The 21,885-nt window shown below is 29.9% G+C and overlaps 1 protein-coding gene across 3 annotated transcripts in view; it reads left to right on the top strand.

Annotated features, from left to right (window-relative positions):
• LOC109608618 (uncharacterized) overlaps positions 1-21,885 on the top strand; it is a 107,778-nt gene that overhangs the window by 62,810 nt on the left and 23,083 nt on the right. For 2 of the 3 annotated variants that reach the window (XM_049965585.1, XM_049965587.1), the window contains one exon: positions 4,786-4,827. The gene's annotated coding sequence lies outside the window, so the exon portion shown is untranslated. The remainder of the gene's footprint in view (positions 1-4,785; positions 4,828-21,885) is intronic. The other variant, XM_049965586.1, reaches the window with a different exon arrangement.

Here is a 21,885-nt window from a genome sequence, read left to right on the forward strand (position 1 = left end):
TATTAATGAATAAGTTCTGTACATATTGTATATATTGACTATGGACAACTTCAAATTTCAATAAATCAATCATCATCAGTTCATCTTAACTATTTACGATTCTCAAGATATTGCTTTTTTTAAAATGACAAATATTTCCACTAATAAAAGCTATAAAAGCACATAATATTTTAAAAAATGCATTTTTTACGACACGAATACCTAGTAAGTTTAAACACCGTTCCAAAGAATTACCTGACACATTTAAAGTGATTTTAAGAGTATTTTTGCGGTGTTGAGGGTTGTTTAACTGCCCATAAATCACCGGTTAAATTTCAAAATAGGATTCCTGAAAGAAGAAAAAATGCAAAATTCTGATTTATGTCACAGTGTCTAGACACAATTAAACGATTATGCATGTAAATGACGACGTGTGGGAAAAAATGCAATTATTTATTGGTTATTGTTTATGCGATGATTCATACGGAGCTAAGGTTTTGAAAATGTATTAGTTGTGCATTTTTTCGATGCAATAAATCACTTAAAACGCATGAAATCAGAAAGTATAATATTGTGATCCAGTTTTAATTTATCGTTTCTTAATAAATAAATCGTCTGTTGAAAGATTTATTCGTAAAAATTACATGTGGTTACGCCTTGTTTTACATTGTGTAATAATCATAATTATTGGTTAAATAAAGAGGCACTTAATAAATAAACATAAACCAATAAATATGAAATCGATTTTTGTAATGGTAATTTTTATTTGCATACAAATGGTAGCTGCATATTATTAATTTACAATTATTCTAATATAATTGGTACACGTATAAAAACTAGAGTTTCTTTAGATAATTTATTGTGGTTACGACAAATATAATTTATTTTATTGTCCACTTTTATAATAATTAGATGTCATCTTTTAACATTTTTATGTGCTCTAAAATATTCTAACAGACTTCTGAAGGACTCAACTGACAACAAAAATTAAAAACCATGAAACATATTATAATTCGAAATGTTATTTATAGCGGCCACTAATTATCCTTTGTACTGACATTTATATGAAATAAAACGGTTTAATACCACATCAAATTTAATATGTTACACATGTTAGTGTACGTATAAAAAATATTAAAACGACTTACGACCAATTAAAACTGGAAACAATAAATATCATTTGACTGTTAAAAAGTAACATTTACCACCCAAGTACAAAAATCGGTCTGTTCAAATGCCGCAACAAATTTCAGACAAGTTTCATGTTTTATCTATCGTTGAAATCACCTACAAATATTAATTACAATTTACGACTACAAAATGCACAATTTTAATTATAGATTTGACATAATTAAATGATATTTATTAAGTGAAGGCCGCAAAAGTAATTGCTCCTTGGTTCGGTTCCGATCGAAAGGACATATTGTTCATCACTTAATAAATTTTATTGATCGCCGTTCGTGATTCACTCAACAATAGGGATAAATGAACGGTAATTAATCCACGTGTGTGTGTGAAAGACGTGAGGCGTTATTATTGACCCAGACGGCAAATAATTAATTTTAAACGTTTAGGATTAATCGTATGAATTAACGACATACCTAACTAACGATCAAGTGTGGATTTTTACTGTAAATTTTTATGTTGTGGCTTTATTATCCGTACTCGGCGTTTAGTAAATTGAATGTGGTAAGAAGATGTTAATTTAATCGATAGGTTGTTAAGTTGTTTTTGTTATTTGAAGTTTTACCACGTTTTTTATCAAAGTTGTTTCTTTTCTTGTTAATTAATTAATCGAGATGTGACAGAAATAAATTGAGCTAAACGTTTATAATCTAAATTTTATATCAAAATTAAAATTAACAATATAAAAATGTTTGAAATGAAATAAAATTAATTCAAATAAATAAATAAAGGAAATATTACAGAAGTTACATTTTTCTTATTAGTACTTAGTCGGTCGTTCCTTGCTATATGAGGGCGTATTCAAAATTAGTGATTTAAATTCAATAAATTATAAAAAACATAATAATTTTACTATAATTTATAATGATTCTTTTTAATTTAAATTAAGTTTATAATTATTAAGAGTCTAAGCTTAGTGAAAGAGTGGTTTGATTCTCAAGTAGTGTATATAATATCTTGGCCAGCACAAAGACCAGACCTCAATCCAATTGGAAGCTTTTAGAGTGAAATTGGCAGAAAGAAGAGCAACTTTAAAAATATATAAATTTCTACCGTCCTGTATATGCAAATCTAATATAATGTATACCAATTATTAACACATTGTATACAAAAATATCGGTGAATATTTCTTGTATTAAAAATAATTCTGCTTGTTACAAATCAAAAAACTAATTATTCAGCTGGCCAAAAGTATATCAACTTTTTACTAAATGTCACTAATCTCTACAAAATCCACAGTAATTTTTAGTTTTACTGTATACACCAAAGTAAACTGAGTTAATATAATGCCTCGTGGAAAGAAATTATTTTCCGAATTAAAATCACGGATTGTATCGTTCTTTCAATCCGATGAAAGGAAAATCAATATCGTCCGATCGAAACACGCGTTTTACAACAATTTTCAATATTTGGTGATGTGGAAGGAAAAAATAAAACTAAAAGACCAAGAAAAAGCAATAGGTATCAGGATAAATAAATTTTATTCTACTCCAAAAAAGATCCTTTCCTGAATTCCAGCTAAATAAAAGGTCTACTTGAGACACAACTTGGAATTAATGTTTCTTTAAGAACTGTAAGAGGTAGATTACTACAAAGGGGTCTTCATGCGAGAAGGTCAGCTCAACTATCTGATGACAGACGAGCCGGAGTTGAGTTTTACCAGGTCCCTTTTACACTGGACATTAAATGATTGGAAACGAGCGATCTGGAGTGATGAATTCAAGTTTAATCTGATTAGCAGTGATGAGATTTTATATATAAGGCGATCTATTCATGAAAAGTTTAACCCAAAGTTTAACATACTCATTGTTAAACACGGCAACAGGTCGGTAATGGTATGGGGCTGCTTTTCAGGATTTCGAATGGATCCTCCCCTATGAATAGAGGGTATCATGGATCATTTTGTGTATAAAGAAATATTCAGGAACAACATGATACCGCATTCAGATAAAAATATGCCACTAAAACTTTATTTTCAATAAGATAATGACTCGAAACACACTTCAGAATATTTGAAGCAGTGACTTTTAAAGGAAAAAATTAATGTTATTAATTAATTGAAAACTTATGGGAGATAGTGAACAACAAAATACGATATAAAGATTATAGTGATTAACAACATTTATTCATGGTTCTGCAAGAGGCCTGGTAAAATATGGATCCAAATATTATTGACCATCTGTTGCTTTCCATGTAAAAAAATATTTGGATGTTTTTTTCGTTGTTTAACTATGTAATTGTTAAATTTATAAAGGGAAGTTAATTTTCAACATACATTTTTTTTAACATAATAATCAGGACAAGAATTATTTAAATTTTAAAAAAGTTCCTCCACTTTCTGCCAATACTTTAAGTACGTATTCCATTCATCGTCGAGATTTTTATGAAATCCGCCGCGATTCCCGTCGTGTCTCGACGTTGCAGAAATACCAAAGCGGAGCCTGATAGAAATTAAACTCGGATGCCGCCTTTAATCGACGGTTTACACACTCATTAATTAAGTCATTAAGTGGATGATGAATTGACTGACATTTATAGTTTTAAGTAATCATATGCTCGGATTAAGATAATTAATGTCGGCACAGAGTTGGAACGGCATGAATTGCACCAACGAACATCTCATTTTTTTCTCTCACACGAGACACGAAACAGTGTTTGTTTAATTGGGTCATAAAATTCGATGTACCCATGTACCGATGCCAAATTTATGTTGGTAGATGTTTATCCAATTTGTAACTGGAGAGGAACGGTGTCGTTATTTTGGCACCGAAATAACGTATCTCACAAACAGAAAACGAGGAGGTGAGACGAGTTCGTTAGTTAAGTAAGGAAAAAGGTTGGTGATAAATTGCGATATCTTAATTGTCCGTTATTGTTCAAATAAACTTGGCAACTATCGGTGAATTCCCGTAGTTTAAACAATCAATGGGCACATTGTTGCAACTTCACTTGTGCAATTTACATCGACTTTAGAAAACATCAATCACCTTATCCATTACGGTAAACGCTTATCCTCTCGTTAGTGGTGGAATTGTTCTAAATATCAAACAGTAATAATGATAAATGGATGTTATTCATTGCATTAATGCCTTGCATTATTCACAATTCAATATATTACGTAGTATGTGCAAGTAACATGCATTCAGACTATTTTAATGGGGGGTACTTAGTAATAAACACGCAAAAAAACCCAACGCTAATGAATGCTTTTATGATCTCTCAACTGCTCAACTGCTCAACTGCTCAACTGCTTGAGTAAATAAATGGCGCACCACAATGTATCTCACTGAAACGGATCCGATATTAAGAAATAATGCGAGAATTTCATAACGAATTTATTTATACAATTTCAAGTAGTAAAATTGAGAATGTTGAGGAAATTCCACGGCAGTGTTTTATTTTATGGTTCCCACAATTTACATGATACATAAAACAGTGCGCAAAGCTGTAAAGGCACACTAATAATGCATGTAAGATTATTTTTGCGCTTTCTACTTGAAAACGACCCGCCAACCTTGACACACCCCGTATAAGCATTATCTAGCCACCGTGATCTATAAATAGGATTTATTTTGTATTTTTTACGGCGTTTGCCTTTTGTAACGTGTTTTTTTGTTACAGATTATCGACAGCTTTTCTGTTCAGGTGCCATAATGTTGTAAGGTGAGGACTTTTAGTTTATTTCGCACTCCTGTTAAACACATTGTTATTCGTTGTTCCATTTTGAGCTCCTGAAATTATACAGAATTTAACAAAGATTTTTTATTGTGGTCATTATTAAAAACTCTGTAATATTTCAAACAAAGAATAACTAGAATTAAATAGGATGAAACAGATATAATAAGGTATTTAGAAGATATGTCGTGAACTCTCTTTTTTGGATGTTAAGTTTATCCTCATATTCTTTTCTTGTTTTTTTTTTTAAAGATTTGAGTTTATTAGAATCCTTTATCGAAATACATTCATTGTATTGTTTAGGAACCTCAAAACCTTCTACGTGTTGTTGGCAGTTATTGGTAGTTCATTATAATTATTTATTAAAAGCGCAAAAAGGAGATCAAAGTTATTGTTAACGGTTCAAATACAATTTTTAAATTGTCACTGCATGTTTATAAAATAGTAATTCCCTCTTATCCGTAACAATTCAAACCTCTTATTCGCTCATATTTTGAATTTACTTAAATACGAAACAAGTATTCAGCAACATTGGTAACTTGTAGCGTGAATACTGATATATTTAATATCAAATATTCATTTCTTTTTGTATTTTCTCTATATTTTTAAGTAAACTTTTAAATTTTGAACTATTTTATTTATGCTTCTTAACTATAACTTTAATAATTGCATAAATTAATACGAAAATTTACACTTTTTATTGTTATCAAATATTTTATAAATTTAACAAGTGGCAAAGAAAAGTGAAAAAAGAAGGTAATAGCTGCCATTAACGCAGATATGTTGAATATGTTGCTGATTGTTCATTTTGGAGTTACACGTAATGGCTCATACCTTCCGCTTAAATATAATTAGCACTGTATATATATACATGCTAGTCTCAAACTTTGCTATTGCGGTGAGAGATATATTAAACGTTTAAAACGAATAAATTTATTAAAAAAATTGAAATATATATATTTTTCGATGCATTCATTAGGTTTTATTTACATGCAATTATAATTAATATGTATGATAATAATTACTTGATAAATCGAATTTAGTAAGACATTTTCAACGGATATTGATGACTATTTTTTGAAAAAAAAATATATAATATTTGTTTTCTTCGATTAGTCAGTGGTGTTTCATGTCCCACATTTCTTTCAGTGTAATTTTTATTTAATAATATTTATTTTATATATGTTTATGAAGAAAATTTATAATTGTTAATAAATTGTAGGCATCACAATTTTCTTTCATAATCTCCATAAAATTTCAGTTATTTCTTATAACTTTTTTAGTTTTAATAAGTGAATGATTTGTGCTTTTTATGAATGAATTTTAATTTATTTAATATATATTGGAAATATTTATATGAATATTATCTTAAATTATAAAATATTGAAAAATTTCATACAAGTTCTGTGACGATTGACTCCACATTGTCTGAATAAATGTATCTGAAAATAGTACCCATCAATTGGGAAGCACTCAAAATCACCAAAATATTATTTTATAATTTTTTTATAATTATATTTAAGAGTCTCATTCCAAGATAATTACACCTAAAACCCATGACAACGATTTCGCAATGATGCACCCAACGAACGAATCGATCAGTCAATTAGTTGGCTTCGAGCATCAGTAGCATGGATGGTGTTCCTTTTATTTTTTCTTGCGAGGCTCCGAAGTGCGATGAGGGCGTGTCCGGAGCCTCGAGCACCCACTAAACATCAGAAAAAAGGACCGTTCTCACGCAAATTACCAGGTATTTAGCGGCCAAGCCCTAGATACTAGACCACCAATGTTTGGTTTACTACCGTCTCCTTTTTCCCATAGTGATTCGACCGACACATGTTTTTGTCGCCGCAGCGTTTCACCGGAATCTCAGACAATGATTTATTTCCATCGAATTGGGGGGATAACATTTAAAACTGCTGCTAACGTAAACATTCCCACAGACACAATTTTACACTTTTTAATTACTGTGAATGTGGTAAATGTTGGAATTTCGCAACTAATTCCAAATTATTTAAAATTATAGGTGATAATTACTAGATTATATAATATTTAGCCGGTGTTTATGTTTAATTTAACAATTGTTTAAACAATACAAGATAAATATTTTGTTAGCCTTCGTTTATAATTGACATTTATATTGAATTTTGATGTCTCTTTAAAGTATTTAAGTATATACAGGGTATTTTAACAGATATATATTAATTGACATATCTATTTTGAGAACTTTTTGTTGGGTCTTCTTATAATATCTTTACTCAAACTACGCACATCGCAGACAATTTTACTATGAGGAAACTCCGAGATTTTTATACTAATGTAACACAAATATTATTTTATTATTCAATAGTTCATAATTTATCTTATGTTCAGCAAAATTTGACAACATATTATATAATAATATTTTAATTGTTTTTTTGATTTTATTATTTAATATAAATTACAGACCTTTATCTCAATATACTGAATATTCGTACTTATTATTACTAATTATTATATTATTATAATAATTAGTCTTCTTTCCATTTTTATTGATACTAATATATTTGTTTCAAAGTTCTGAAATTTCAATTTGTTTTAAAAATATCTGTTAAATATATTGTTTTCAACTATTTTAATCAAATTAATAAATGTTTAAATAACTAACAAATATTAAGTAATATATTTTTTGATGATAGTTTTTTAAATTATTAAAATATGTTTGTTATGTTTGATTTATTATGAAAACTTTAGTAAATAAATTATGAAATTAAAAGCATTTATTTATTTAATTTTATTTTAGACACACATTTTAATAAAATTATTTATAAGATAAAATTATAAATAATAACTATATATATACTTGTTAACTCTTCTAATTTTTTCAGTCACGACTCTTAAGTACTTTTATTGTAAACTTTAGTAAATAAATTATAAAATTAAAAGCATTAACATATAATTTTTTAGCTTTTGATAGTTTTTGGTTACAAATAGGTTGTTAGACCAATTTAGTTGGGAAATATATATTTTTATACACTTTGTTTCCAAATATATATTTTATATTTTTATTATAAATTTTACCAATTTTGACACTATTTTAATTTAAAAATTCATATTCTATTAAACAATTAATCAAATGTATTTTGTTTTAAAATACAATTTATAAATTTTATTTTATTTTAAATAAGCATTTTATAAAATTATTTATTAGATAAAATTATTATCAATCATTAAAACAATTTAAATTTATTTTTTTATATTCATTAGCCCTTCTAATTTGTTTTAATTAGACTTAATTAATGTTGTTAATAAAATGTATAAATTTTTATTTATTTATGTATATATTTTTATTATTATAAATAAATTTACCATTTTAACTTAATTTTTGGTTTCAAACATGATTCTTGAATTAATTCATTTTAATGGTACAATTATTAAGAATAATTGAACGATGTTTATTGACTTTTTGAATGATTAAAAAATTCTGTAATCTAACATTAATCTAATCATTATTTTATAGCAATTTTCACCTTGTGTAACGCTCTTGAAATTTTCGCGTCCGTGATAAAAATTCCCACTTGAAATTATCATGCAAAGCACGGAAAATATTTTTTAAAATTAAATCGTCAGACGGTCAACAAATTGGAAAAATAATTTCTCACTTGTGCATTATTCAATATACTAATAAGCCGAAGAGATTTACGATCGCGATAATCCACAATGTAATCCGTACGACCGTTTGCTTTTATGATGAGATTTCCCGTCTCAAAAAAACTGTAAACAGTCGCCGATTTTATCGACGAGCAATGAGCTGTGAATAATAATTATCGGTATCAATGTAGCATTGTGCCGCTGATTTTTATGTCTGGAAATTGGTTTGGTTTATTAACACTTGTAGGACACAAAGAATCGTAGTTGGAGTTGAAGTTTTCTTTGGAAGAATAGAAAAAAATCGACGTAATTGAATTAGCATTTTCTCTTCATTAATAAACGGTGGAAAAACACTCGACTACGTAATGCGCCCATTAATTTATGCATAGTGGCAATTTGTACATAAATTTCATTAATCATGTCTCGACATTGTATGTACGTATGTGTGTATGTGTGTGTGTATAATTAGTGAAAATTAATGGTACGCGCATAAACAAAACGCGTACGCGCATGCCCGTCCCAGGCCAACTGGCGAAAGGCACTATTTGATATCTAATTAATATTTGATGTAAATAGAGAATGGTCAATAGGCGTGATATAACTGACTGCCAATGCGGTTCATGCGGTTCTAGGACACGTCGCTGATTTATTCCGACTCGTCGTACGATGTGGCGAATAATCGCTTCCTGGTTTTCGCGATCCTCACTCCAAGCACACACACACACACACACACACACACACACACACTCTACAACCTTTACTATTTATTTACAAACAAGCTTCGAAGCGTCTTTTTTCACTAAGTTTTAGTTTGAGGAAACTGAAAATTGAGAAAAAATAAAATTAAATATCAGATTTCATACAAAATTTTTAGATGTTATTTTACTAAAGTGACTGAAACATATTTTAATACTTTAAAAAAACTGTTATCAAAAAATACATTACTCAATATTATTTAATAATAATTATTTATAAATTTTAAATTTGGTAAAGTAAAAATTTTAAGAATGTAATTATCTGAGGTATTTTTAAAGACATAAAATTTCAGAAATTTGAAAACAAGACAAAATGAAAGTATGTATTTATCATTTATATTTTCCAACAAATCTCACAATGTACATTGCATAATTTTAAATAAAAGATAACATACTTTTCAGTCAAATTTTGGATACTTATCATCAAAAAATATATTACTTCATATTCATTAGTTATTTACAGTACATTTATATAATTATGATAAAAGTACTTGAAAACAATATATTTAACAGACAGACATTTTAAAAAGAAATTGAAATTTCAGGAATTTCAAACAACCTTTACTATTTATTTTCAAACAACCTTCGAAGCGTCTTTTTTTCAGTAATTTACAGAGCTTATTTTTATAGAACCGAAAATATATGTACAAGTTTTAGTTTAAGGAAACTAAAAATTATGAGAAAATAAAATCAAATAACAGATTTCGTACACTTGTTGAAAATATCAAGAGAAACAATTTTGTTAACAAAAATATGAAGACAATGTTTTAGAATAATATTTTATTTGGTGTAATTTGATTAAAATTGAGTTTTAAAAAAGGCCAAACATGAAAAAACTTTTTAATTCTTGGATTGTTAATTTTAAAATTAATATGTTATTATAATTATGTAAAAATAATTATTATTTAAAAATTATATATTAATTAGATCAATATTGTTCAACAGAATAACTGACGTTTTTTAAAACACATATTTTTCAGAAATTTTAAAGTAAATTAAAATATGTAGTTTATTTTCAAAAAAAAAAAATACTTTTCAGCACATTTTCTGGATTTCAAAAAGTGACTGAAACATACTTAAATAATTTAAAATATTTAAATAATGTATATAATATATAATTATTTAAAAATTTTATATTAATTTAATTTAAGTTTTTAAAACATTTTTTAAAAATATTATAATTATCTGAGGTATTTCTAAAAGATATAAATTTCTGAAATTTCAAAGCAAGATAAGTAACAGGCAAGATTAAGCAAGCGTTGAGACAAAAAAAAAATACTTTTCGGTTAAATTTTGGGTTCTTATTTCATAAAATGACTGAAACATTTTTTAATAATTTAAAAAGCTACATACAAAATTTATTACAGATTATTTTCAAACAAAAGATAACAAAAATAGAATATTTTTCAGTCAAATTATTGGATTCTTATTTCAAAAGATGATTACTTTAGTAATTGAAAAAGTATCAATCAAAAATATATTACTAAATATTACTTATTTAAATATTTTATATTAATTTGATCAATTTTTTAACTTTGTTTTTAAAAAAATTGTAACTATCTGAGGTATTTTTAAAAGACTTAAAATTTCAGAAAGAAATAAATATATTACTTAATAGTTATTATTTAAATATTTTATATTAACTTTATCAATTTTTTAAAACTTTGTTTTTGTTTTAAAAAAATATATTACTAAACATTACTTAACAGTTTTTATTTAAATATTTTATATTAATTTGATCAATATTTTTCCTTAGAATAACTATTTAGTAAAAATGTGATATATAAAAATAAATCAAATATTAAATCAGACAGTTCTTTCTAACTAAGTTGCGTCCAATAAGAGTTCCCAACTATTACATGAGTTACAATTTTCTGAACCTTCCCAGAAACAGAGAGTGTAGAACATGGGACAACGTTAAGTAGAAATCTCTAATAACTGGTTACTTTGTAACGCGGCTCAAACTATTCAGAAAATGTCCCTTTATTGCATTTATTAATTATCTAGAAAACTCGAATTATTTCCTTAATATGTGCGCATCTAATTAATTCATGCAATTAATTAATATGTAAATGTTGGGTACGGTAAAACTTAAAAAGCTAAACTTGTGTACACGCATTCACTAAATAAATTCAGTTTAATCTACGGCCACGACGTATTTTTCTAATGAAAAACCCATGTTAATTACTTATTTAATTGCTGCCTGTACAGTGTCGGTTATGGTGTCGGAATACTCCGCATACATTGATAAAACGATTTAAATAAATTACTGGACGAATACGAATACGACGAATACGACGAATACGAATACATATTTTAAGGTAGTGAAGGTATTGGAAAAAACGATAAATTTCAAAACGAAATCGAGGGTTGGATCTACTGGTAGATTTAGTGGGATATTCACACCTTTGTAACCATTAACATTAAACATCAGACGTTGAACCGTTTTTCTTCGAGCTCGTTATACACGTCTTGCCATTCGGTATGGTTACTTGTGTCTCGTTGCCGCTTGTGTTTTACTGTTTTACTATCTGCGTGGTAAACTTTTCAACAATCCACCGTCTAACCACCCGATTCGGTTGCTTTATGGCCGCATCGACCCATTACGACTTGTTACAGCCTATCTAACAAACTAACAAATGTTATTTATAAGAGATATCGTCTCAAAGGTCCACGTCCGAACTGAAGCGAAATGTTACAATATAATTGTTTAGCATCGCTTATAATAAATTAAAATGTTTATCATGGCTGAACGTTGGCGGAAACGGCAACATTTTAGATAAAGTTAAGAGTTTACAACAAATTAGCTGTTCCCCGCCAGCTTCGTTGCAATAATCCAGTCGCCGTAGTTGGATAACAAGTCATTATTTCGCCATGCATTTTATTTAACTGAATGTAAATTATATTTATGATTATTGAGTAAGTGCAATTGAACATTTATTTATATATATTTTAGGCATCCATTGCGTATGAATGCATTAACTGATTGAAGACAATCATTATTTATGATGGAAACCTTTCAATGTTGTTTAATGATTAATTTTAAATATATATTTTCATGCAAAAGTTTGAACAAAAAGCGATGATACATTCGTGATATGAAAACGTGGACAAGAAAAACTAGATCAGTTTCTAAAATACCTAAACTCTCAACATAACAATATCAAATTCACAATGGAATTGGAGCAGGAGAACCAAATACTTTTTTGGATGTTCTAATAAAAAAAGTGGTTGAACATTTAGACCATATAGTATAGTATACCAAAAACCTACACACACCCTCCTAATCAAAAACAAGGGCCATCAAAATACTAACTGAACGAGCCAAAAGGATATGTGTCACACACCACCTCGCTGAAGAACAAGAACACTTGGAAAAAACAATACAGCCCAATATATACAAACGCTCAGAAATAAGACGTACAATGAGACCTCATACTATTACTAAAGATCTAACTAGTGAGCCCACGATTAGTAAAGCTTTTCTCCCATGTATATGTACCGAAGTTACCGATATAATTGGAAAAATCTTATTAAAACATAACATTCATACTGTTTTTATATCAACAATGAATGTTCCTGTCAGGAATATCTTACAAGTGTTCAGTCTGTGAGACTGGTCATGATCCTGTCGAAAAACTAGAGTCCTAAACTAAGACAACAAATGAGGTTCCATAAATTTCTACATTTATTTCTAAGCAGTCAGCTTAACTCTAATGAAAATTAGACAAGCACCCATCCATTATGTGAGGCCAAACAAAATCGGGACTATCAATGAAGATCTCATTCCAACCCATACTTCAAAATTGTCGTCCTCTAAAATTTTCCAATTTTTAACGATGGTGTTATAATGTGAGAAGAAAAACGATGGTTAACGACCTTCTTTAGATCATCATCTCCAATAATTGTTAGGTCGTGTCTCTAACTCACTTAGATGACCGAAATATGCACACCGTGTTAAAGTCATATGTCAGACTTGCCAAATCTTGTTAAAATTGCACTATTGAGGCTATGTGATCTATTTTCAAGTCACTCTACTATTGAAGAAAAAATATAGTGCAAAAGTAAACCAGTAATAACCATTTATTATGATTATGAAAATAAAATAGTAATCGAATAACTGTCAAACTTTTTCGAATTTTCTCGATAATTCCAATGTCGACCAATAAACCCGAACAACTATAGATATGGAACAATGGTCACGAAAGCCTCAACCTTTACATTAGAAATTTTAAAATCAAGGTCTATATGTAATTTTACAATCTGCTTAAACAAATCATCGTCTGATTACCCACTCATCAAAGGCAAATAAAAACGGGGACCCTCGAATATTGAAGGAGTTGGTCCGCAAATTATCAGTTATTTTAAATAAACGGCACCGACCGAACTTAAATAGGCCCAGATAAACAATCTCTTAACAATCGGGCTAAGTTGTACGGTGCACGATGGGTGGTCCGGCAACGTCATTTCCACTACCACGAGATACTATTATTAAACCTTCCTTTTGCTTTATTTGCCGACGATTTTAACAACTTATAATTATATGCAAATCGTCCAAAATAAAGATATTACATTTTCTTCGAACTCTCCGCAGTCTTGGTTTTTCGGTGTTTTAATCGCACGGGATTTGCGGCCTCGGATGACATTTAATTTATGTATCTGGTCACTTGGAAAATAAACGAAACCGCTGGTAAAACAAGAGCGCAAACCAGATTTGTTGCTTTTCAGGTGAGAAAATAACGAACGGATAAAATATGTAATCTAATGCGGTCCATTCTTTCGTCCACGTCGAACAAAAGTTCAGTGCAGTGTTTAAAATTGTGATCACTTTCGAAATGGCCAGTCTTTCGCACGTTCGCCACCTTTCTGGCCAGGTATTTGTTTTTTCTTTCATCATATTCTTAAGCTCAACTTCAAAATTTTATTATCCTCGAGATGACGTAACAAAAAGTGAATTAATGTACGCTTATGATCGCATAACCAGGATGCAAATGCAGAAGTGCAAGGTGTCCCAGACACAAAAAACGGCGCAGTGAGAAATCGTACCGTCACTCTAGGATATGACAGCACAAAGGGATCAAGCGCATAATGCACGATTCCTTTCGTCATTTTTTCACACGGGACTTGACAAATTGTATTTTGACCTGCCGACATTGCATAAATGCACTCAGCGGCATAGAAAATGAACACGTTCATCCAAAAGTCAAATTTTAACAAAAATAGGTGTGTATTTAAACAAATTATTTCACGATTGTGGTATTTAAAGGCTTCTTTTATTCAGTTCAAATGTCATTAGGACGAAAGCGTCTAAATTTTGGTCATCTAAACGAATTTGGTAAGGAGAATTCTTGACTCAAAAGAATCTCGAAGTTTTAATCGATTAAACCAAAAGCTTGCATGGAATTGTTGGTAGACAATCACAATAATTGTACCAACCAGTGTTTTAGACGAGAAGGAAGGTTTCTTACCAGCTCTAGTTTGTGCTTTCCTTCATATTTCTATAAAGGTCATCAAACATAACTACTTTGGCATGTAGAACAGGATGACAACTGATTTACAGAAGAAATAAAGCTTCTTACTAGTCTCAGTTTGTGAGAAGACTTTTTACTAGCCCCAATTAAAGAATGACAACTTTGGAGTGTGGAACAGGATGACGACTTGCCAATCAATGATTTACAGGAGAAAGAAGGCTTTATACTAACTCCAATTTGTGCTTCTTCTCACATTTCAACATCGTCGACAAATTAAAGAGTGACAACTTTGGGGTGTGGAACAGGATGATGAATCCCAAACCAATAATTTATAGAAGAAGGAAGGCTTTTTACTAGCCCCAATTAAAAAATGATAATTTTGGAGTGTGGAACAAGTTGACGACTTGCCAACCAATAATTTACAGTAGAAAGAAACTTCTTACTAGCTCCAAATTGTGCTTCTTCCCACATTTCAACATCATCGTCAAATTAAAGAGTGACAACTTTTGGGTGTGGAACAGGATGATGAATCCTAAACCAATGATTTACAGAAGAAGGAAGGCTTTTTACTAGCCCCAATTAAAAAATGATAATATTGTAGTACGAAACAGGATGACGACTTGCCAACCAGTGACTTACAGAAGAAAGAAGGCTCTTACTAGCTCCAGTTTGAGCTTCTTCTCACTTTTCAACATCGACGTCAAATTAAAGAATGACAACTTTGGGATGTGGAACAGGATGATGAATGAAAGTTTTTACTTTCTCTCATATTTTAATGTCGTCGATAAAGAATGAGAACTTTGTGGTTTGCAACAGGTTTATGTATTACCAATAAGTGATATACAGAAGAAGTAAGTTCAATTTGATCAGAAAGACACACACAGATCACAGAGAAAGACTAAACCTGTAATTTTTGTGGATTAGAGCTTTGGACTTTCATAGCATATGTTAATTTTATTTTTCATTAGTTATAATTTGGTTACTTAACTGTATATGTAAGATTTTGTGGAATAGCCTTTACCTTCTTACTCTAAAACTCTTCTAATTCCAATTCCAGCAAGGGGGGCATCATAGGTAGGAGAAGTTAGCCAGTCTTCTTCTATAGACTCCAAGAATCTTCAGCGTAAAGTAGGAGTGACATGAAATGTACCTAAGGTACCTTAGGACGAAATTGACACAACATAAAAATCACACAATAAAAAAACATAATAGAGATAATGCACAACATAACAAGCGACCAATTACACATTTACAAAAAGACAAGAATGTAAAAACATCAGGAGCACAAGATCACAAAGAGCGCGAATGTGACAGGATGAATGAATCCGGAGCTTTGAGGCCGGCACGATAAATCACCGCGTCCGATCCTTTCGCGTCGATTTGCACTTTTATTTTTTCAGGAAATTTATACACGGCGATTATGTTTCAGCCACTAAAACGCGCGGCCGCACTTATTTATGGCATGTCGCGTCGCTTTAAAAATTACAGGCCGTGCGAATGTCGGTTCGATTGCTTAATACCGCCGGTAATTTACCGGTCTCGGGCAAAAACGGATGGGAATTACACGCGGGAGTTCTTCGCGTATTTGTCCACAGATTATTTGTCGTTTGAGCGAATTTTTTAGCTGCCTACACAATTTAAAGCGGCACACAAAAAACCGTAATTAATTGCGAAAGGTCAATTGAATGTTTTCGATTCGAGAACGGTGTTTATTGTCGGCTAATTAAACGACGTAATTGGATTTAAAACAAAGTCGCCAATTAAGAAATAAAAACACGAGATTTCCGTAGCTGAATCGCCCCGATTAAAAATAAGTTTCGTACTGGAAAGCTTAAAAATAAACCTTGAACAAATGTACAATACTTGTAATTAAAATTTGCATATAATCTCCGGATTAAAAATCGCTTTGGGGACAGACGATTTATCAAACTGGTTGAACTGTGGCATTTCGCGTCTAATAGATATACACAATCACGACCTATTCTGGAAGTGATTAGACACGAATTTATTGGCCGGGTAGACATAATTCATAAGTTAAGTGGTCATTAAATATGTAAATTGTTCCGGGATGTTAACTTAGTCCAGCACGCCTCTTTCATTCATTATTCAATTCATGATGGCCGAAAAAAGTCTATGTTCTCGTATTTTGTGGAAATAAAAGGGCAGTTTTTAATGTGATTAATAATAATAATATGTTTCAAAATTAATTTAAGGGAGAGAGAGAGTCATTATTTTTTTATTTTTAGTCTTAGTTACCTCCTACATCTACCCCTAAGCTTCACAGTTATATAAAAAAATTCAAATATCTCATGATTAGGTTTAAGATTCATAAGATATAAAATAATTTGATTAACTTTTTTCTCATTTATAATAATTTGTCCACTGATTAAAAAATACCTAAATAAAATTTAAATTAGTCTAAAAAGTTACATGATTTGGTAAATAACAAAGTTAAGGTCACTTCCAGAAATACCTGATTTGAAAATTTGTTCAAAATTAAGATTTTTTTATGTTAATAATAATAGTATAAAAATTAATGTGTCAATCTGTATTTATATTTTATATGAAATTCTTCTAAAAACTCATTTATTTATATTATTATAAAATTCTAAACTATACAAATTTCTAGAGAAACTTTAAATAAACCGTAAAAAATAATATAAAATAATGTTTTCTAAATTACTTTTTTCTTTTATAATTTGTAAATTTTAATGGATAAATTGTCAGGATAAAACATTTGAATTTTTTGGAATGATTTGAGTAAAGTTTTGTTTCTATATCTATATATCAAAAGTACTCAAAATTGAACTTTTCTTTAGATATTTAATCTTTAACAAAATTTATATTAATTGAATATTTCGCATTTTTAGGTAAAATTATTATTGTGAGAAGCGTTTCTTTTTAATTCAAATTTTTCATATTTATTAATTAATTATTTAAACAAATTGTATCAGTGAGTAATAAATAATTACATAAAAAAGAAGGAAATTATTAAAATACATATAAAATAATTTCTTCTAAATTACTTTTTTCTTTTATTAAAAATTTTAATGGTTAAATTGTCAACATAAATCATTTTTGATGATAATTTGAGTAAAGTTTTGTTCCTATAATACCAAAAGTACTCAAAATTGGCCTATTTTTTAGATGTTTAATATTAACCTAACCAAAATTAGTCAAGCCTGGTCCAACTTTTCCTCTTCTGTCCCAACCTAACCTAGATTACTTAACTATTTGTTTCTATAATCAAAAGTACTCAAAATTGGCCTATTCTTTGGATATTTAATGTTAATCTAACCAAAACTAGTCAAACCTGGTCCAACTTTTCTTCTTTTTTCCCAACCTAACTTAGATTACTTTGCCTCCAATGTAAAACATTTGTTTTTAGATAGAACATTGCATTTAACATATTACACATTCGCACGTGAAAATAACAGTATAGTTTCGTCTTGTGTGGAAATTGTAAGTAATGTGTCTGTCTTTAATTATAAAAGGATGGTAAATAATTCTAATCTGTTTGTCGTACTCATGCGGGTACTGAAATTCAATACAACGCAACTCTCGTTATTTATTTCTGAAATGAATAAGGACTCATTCCACGGAACGTAAGGTTGTTTATTTCTGTCGAGTGTGCTGGCTATTACCACGTCGCATTATTGATAGCCACGTCCTCGGACGTCATTTTTAACGCGTAATTACGCCCTCGCCCTTAAAATTACGCACGGAACACAAAAAAGTAGGAACCAATTAAACAATCCGTTCGTTGTGCGGCAATTTCACACCCAGTTACACAGAAATTAGCACCTTATAACACATCGAAAGACGCCCACGCGAACGCGTCGCGTAGGACGCATTTAAGAACTTAACATATGTACCATTCTTCATACTCAGCGGACCAGGGAACCTTCTTGAAAACCAATATAAAGCGAATACATAAATTAGGATTAAGTCGTGATTTACGATCGGACCGATAATGGCCGCAATGGAGAGAACCCGGTGTCCGTTTAGTTTCTATTTACCTATTGTGAATGTATGTGTATTTCTCCGATTCGAATTCGCTACCGCAAAATACACTTTACGGACAATGGAACTGATTTTCTAAAAAGTCTCCTGGTTTATGTTTTCGTTCAATGATTTTTGATAAGAACAAAGGTGTACGTACAGTAATTTACATGCTCGATGGCATAGAAAATAGAACACGTTGATATAGTGGTCAGTTTGAGGTAATAGAGACAAATAAAAATATTTATTCTCTTTCCATGAATTTTCCTGCCAGCAATATCTTACAAGTGTTCAGTCGGTGATAACTCCTTGGGCTTGTTTCCATGGCCATAGCAACAAATTTACATCGGAATCTTGGACACATTCCAAAGTAACCTTTACAATAAGAGACTGGTCATTATCCTGTCGAAAAACTAGAGTACTAAACTAAGACAGCAAATGAGGTTTCATAAATTTCTACATTTATTCCTAAGCAGTCAGCTTAACTCTACTAAAAATTAGACAAGCACCCATCCATTATGTGAGGCCAAACAAGATAGGAATTATCAATGAAGATCTCCTCATTCCAACTCATACTTCAAAATTGTTGTTCTCTAAAATGTTCCAATCTTTAACGATAATGTTATAATGTGAGAAGAATGACAAACTAGGGATGGTAAGAAAAATGACGACCCGTTAACGACCTTCTTTAAATCACCCTCTCCAATAATTGTTAAACTGTGTATCTCAACTCCCGTTCATCTCATCAGTGATTTCCATAAGTAGTGTCTCTAACTAGAACGTAGATGACCAAAATTTGCACGCCTTCGTATTAAAGTCATTGGAATGTATGTTAGACTCTCCAAATTTTGTTAAAATTGGACTACCGAGGCTATGTGCTATATTTTCAAGTCACTCTACTAATTATTATGAACATAAAATAGTAATATTCCTTTAATCGAATAACTGTTAAACTTTATCGAGTTTTCTCATCTGTTGATGTTATAAATGTAACTATTATTCAAATTAATCGATAAGCAACTGAAAGAGTAACTACTTTTTTTGATTGCCACTTTGTCGGCGAAATGTGAATTAAATCAAACAAAACTATTTCGATAAATTTAGTCAACAAATTACTATAAATACTAAGTATTCTCTATTTATTATATGAATATAAATATTCAATTAAATAATATTAATAAAAATACAGATATATATTTTAATAAATTATATAATTTTGATTATAAATTAATAATTTAATTAATCATGTAATAAAATCGATAGTTCCCACCATAGTCAGCTAACAACAAATTATTACAATTAATTGGAATGGTAAATCATTAATAAATAGATGGAGAAGAAGGGGATATGTTATATACCAAAAAATGTTAAATAGACTTGACTGTATCTGTGTTTACTATTTTGAATATTTTTAGACACTGAAGAGGATAGAAAACAATTCAAGAGACTTATATGCAGAACTAGATCTATTAAAAGTTAGTTTATCATCACCAATCACACAGCATCATAATTTGAAAACTGTAAATCAGAGACAAAATTGACATAACGAAAAAGCTTGTAATCATCAGCAAACAATAAATTATTTCAATTAATGGGAATGGTAAATCATTAATGAATAGATGGAGAAAAAGGGACCCAAGATTGGATCCTTGTGACACCCCAAAAAATATCAAATAGAATTGAATAAGATTTCTTAATTTTAAAATACGGCAAATTACTAATTCATACTTTATGAAAGTGACCAGACTTTAATATCAAATTAAAGATGGTTTTATAAATTTTAAACTCAAAATTCTCTAAACATATATCAGTGTAATTTATAAGATGAAGGTATCATTGCAAGTATAAGATATAAATATTTTTTTATTATTCAAACTTTATCGTTTCATATTTAATTACTTGTTTTCACAAGTCGGTTAAGTTATAATAATTAAACAAGGTTAAACAACTATATTTATAATTTGTAAAAACACGTATTTTCATTAAATCAGTAAGCCATTAAATAAATGTCTTCGTATAAATAATTCACTCACACACTCACTGACCATAAAACAAAATTCAAAACAAAAATAACGGGCAGACATTTCATAGAATATTTGTGTTAAAATGCGCGTGAACAAAAATATGTACGCCGTTTATTTCCACAATATTTTATACAAATCGTCTAAACTCGATGGCGCCGAAATTACACAATCCGGACTTGTACATTATTCTTTGCCGATAAAAATAAAACGGGAGACTTGAATTATACTTTCACTGTTACTTGCCGCATATCGGACTTTTTGGCATGCGTTCCTCGAATTTATGTACGGAACTGACTGGAATAAATGAATATTAAGTTGCACTACAAATATAAATCAGCTTCGAATTGTGCTAAAGTGATCAGGGACGGTTTTGAAGTTTAAACTTTATTGGGTCGTCCCAATAAATCAGTCCGCCAGATAAATATAATAAAGGGTGAACTTTGAAACTACATGATTTATTAACATGCATTTTTATTTGGTTGTGATAAATTATTGATTTTAGAAGGCAAAATTAAAATCTGTTATGAATGAATGAATGGGAATGTGTCGTGTTCGTCGGAAGGAGCTCGTTTTACCGGCTACAACTTTACGACATTTTAGAATTGTTAACATGCCTTGGCTTTCAGCACTGGCTTGTTTCCCAGAGAGAAATGACATTAAATTTACACAGTAAATGTGGTAATTTTATTTCGGGAGTAACTCCGATTGAAAATTTCGAGAAAAATTTACTTTACGATTGGTATTTGCGTAATAAAAATTGTTTACGCCATAAAATGGCGTCACGGTATGAATTTTATTTTCGTCATTTGCAAAAGGCACGGGTTAAGTAGTCGCTTGTTTATAACGAATCCCACGTTGCAAATCGCAATTTTTTTATAAATTGTCGAAGATCGTAATCCGATTATGAGATTATCGACAATATTCCGCTTAGATTTATCGTGACAGTAACGCAATAACGCAATTCAAAGGTCTGCCACATCATCATTTTACGAGTGCACCTACACAACAAAAAAATCTCCATCCGACTCAAAAAAATGGACGTAAAACCGATTTATTAACGTTATAAAACAAATCGAGTTTATTCGTGTGGTGAACCGAACAACCCAGCTTCAAAAAAAATTCCCAGCAGGACGTACGAGGGTTTTGGTGGTCCACGATGTTTAT

Source organism: Aethina tumida, chromosome 3 (assembly GCF_024364675.1).
Source record: "Aethina tumida isolate Nest 87 chromosome 3, icAetTumi1.1, whole genome shotgun sequence".
In the NCBI taxonomy this organism is placed as follows: Eukaryota; Metazoa; Arthropoda; class Insecta; order Coleoptera; family Nitidulidae; genus Aethina; species Aethina tumida.